This window comes from Mizuhopecten yessoensis, unplaced genomic scaffold, assembly GCF_002113885.1.
Source record: "Mizuhopecten yessoensis strain PY_sf001 unplaced genomic scaffold, ASM211388v2 scaffold2663, whole genome shotgun sequence".
NCBI classification, from domain to species: Eukaryota; Metazoa; Mollusca; class Bivalvia; order Pectinida; family Pectinidae; genus Mizuhopecten; species Mizuhopecten yessoensis.
Window position 1 is genome coordinate 225090 of NW_018404658.1, and position 3206 is coordinate 228295.

Consider the following 3206-nt stretch of genomic DNA (forward strand, 5'->3'; position numbering starts at 1 on the left):
CCCGGTATGAAGGCAAAGATTAAATACACTAACTTAGCAACTGAACATATTCATAACAATGAACATTACATGATATTTCTTTGGTTCAAACATTTCATTCCTTTAGAAAGGTTTGATTGATGCATAAATGTATATTTTAATAATATGTATGTATCTATGTGCATGCATTGATTGGTACTGCCAGGGTTGCTAGCTATACGTGCAACCCTTCAACCAACACGAGATTCTCCAGGCTTTTATTATTTTCCATATCACTTTCTCTATAGGTTATAAACAAAATACTAACTCAAAAATATAGGCAATTAATATTTTACTAATAATGCTATTAGCAATGGGGAAGTATGTAATAAACGGTAAAGTTTCACTTCCAGGAATGTAACATATAGGGCCCCGCCCAAAACAGTGGTTAAGCTACCAATTTTGTAAGATGATTATAAATTGAAGATTTAAAAAGTAATAAAGCGAGCACTTCTAAGACAGAAAAATAAAGAGTGGTGACATCACGCCACATTCTCTTGAAAGTGCCAATGACTGCTGCCTCCGTCTCTTAAAGACCGGGGTCGACCTATTTCTTTTACCAGGTGGTAAGCTATTAGGCCTAGACCCCGCCCATAGCTGGACAGTGCTCTATAAATAGCTAGCAGCAAGTTAGAGCACATGGCTAGTATACAGCATGCATTATAAACATCATACACACTACTGTGATAGGGTATTACTTACAAGCTATGTGTTTCGTTTTCGTTTCCTTGCTTTCTTGTACAGAGTGTCAACATATCTTTTCCAAATATTTTGCCTGAACTTGAATGTACATTTTTTGTAATTTTTCTTTCCTTTGGTACTGCGTGGTGCATGTTGGTTTTGAGGATTCCAAACAGATGTATATCCACGATCAACATTTTCATTCCATTGACAGACTGCTAAGTTGGCTCTTGATCTGTATTGGTCATCTGAGAAAGCAATACGCTTGTCCTGGTAAACGTTTATCACATTGTTGAAGCTTTCTACATAAAATGTGTCTCTTCCCAACCTATAGTCCTCTGCATGCTTGAATAATGTTGATTTGGTAAGTATGCCAATAAGTAACTTTTCTGCTTTTGGATCAGTAATTCCTATCCTTGATATATCGTAGTTTGGATCTTTTTTGCATCTTGATGTTGGGTCACATGCACTGTGGTTGTTCTTGTAATGTTCCGTGACGTTTTCCAAAGATTGTCGTAGTTTTACAGCATTGCCCCCGCAGTTTCTAACGGCCCAATGCATGTGGGTGGCAACAGGTTCAACTTTGTCACTAAGCTGAAAAGACCAAGTTTTTCCTTGAAGAGAAGCTGGACCTGATGCTGCTCCTTTGAGTGCCTTTTTGACAGATTTCACACAATGCCAGGTGTCATTTTGGTTTTCGGATTCACATTCTTCTCTGATGTACTTATTAATAGATAGATTCCTGTCATGAGTATGGACTCCCACAGAGACAGTGTTGTCAGATAGATACTTATATATCTTTTCTGTTCCCAGTTTCTCATGTCGCTGAGAAACGTTGTCATCTGCTTTGGTAACATGTTGGCAGTTTATAACTTTATGTGTGCGGTCACCAATAGCAACAACACTTGTGTCCTTGGCATTCTTCCTCCATCCATGCCTGGCATCTGTCATCATATCAATACTCCCTAACCTCTCATCTTCATAAAGACCAATTTCCTCGAGGAGTGCTGTTGATGTTGAATCATTGTATTCATCCTGAATATGTTTTTGGTAAGACTTAAAGAAGTGTGATCTTATTTGCTTATTTATTTTTCCAATACCAGCACCATCAACAAATTTTGCATAATGCGAGGGCAACATTCCACTGCAGATAAAACCATGCTGAACTCTGTCATTCACTAAGTAACCCTTGTCTGGAAGGTACGGAGAAGAAGACCACGCCATCTTATGGCTGTCACATTGAAAGTGAGCCTTTAAAACATGTCCTTTCTGAATAGGTTTTTTCATTTGAAGATGTTCTTTACAATGTTCTGAATGGTGTTCCACAACTGTAATCAAGTTTTGCAAAGACTCTTCTGCACACAGAAATAGTTTTTGATCAACTTTCTTCTTTGAAGCTTTTAGGTAAGTACTAGGTGCTGGCATTGTATTAAGATCCATAGACTCATCCTGTTGACCAGTAGTCCAAAACTCCATAATAGTCTCCAAGGCTTGTAAATTTCCCACTGATTTGTTTAGCCTGTTTGTCAGGAATGTCCGTACATTTTGCAATTTCCCTAGAATGTCGACTTTTTTAACGTCATCCCCAGAAAATTCAATTCTAAAACTTGGTGTCCTTTTCCTTTGTTTTGATGGGCTAGCCATGCTATACACGTGTAGATCTATTGTATGTTCGCTTGAGACTGATTCTGTGGTAATGAAACAGATGACAGTGGTCTGGGGATAAATAGATGTGATTTTCTGATCTTTCTTATCTTGCTGACCCTAATTTACTGGCTTTGAACCCAGTCAGAATATTATGTGCTCTTATCTTTCACACCAATATCAATCCCAGAGTATTTGTTTTCTTCTCTGTCCTGGCCAGTGTTTATAATTTGGGGCCAGTCATCGGAGTCCTGACATATTGAATTGCACCAGCTAAATTATTATCTGGTTAGTGTTTATCCCAGTATACCAAAATAATTAAAACATTTGACTATTTTATCATCTTGCACTAGTTTATATGTGTTTACCGTGCTTCACTTGAAACTAATGCTGTGGTAATGAAACAAATGACAGAGTGGCCTGGGGATAAATATCTGTGATTGTCTGATCTTTCTTATCTTGTTGATCCCAATTAACTAGCTTTGAACCCAGTCAGCCTAGGGTACCAAATGTGTGCACATAATGTGCTCTTATCTTTCACACCAATATCAATTCCAGAGTATTTGTTTTCTTTACTGTCCTGGTCAGTGTTTATAATTTGGGGCCAGTCATCAGGGTTCTGATACATTGTAATACACAAGTTTTTATTATGACTTAATGTGCATGATTTTGTCGTGACATACCTGTATAATAAAAATATTTGACAATGGATAATTTTTATTACTGATGCTGTGGTTATATTTAGATATTTTACCTAAAATTGCCTGTATACAAATTTCAGATAGTACCTTTGGATAGCCCCTAAACACCTGGATAGGGTCATAGGCAGACAATATATGAATAGAGGAACCTGAAAGGATTAC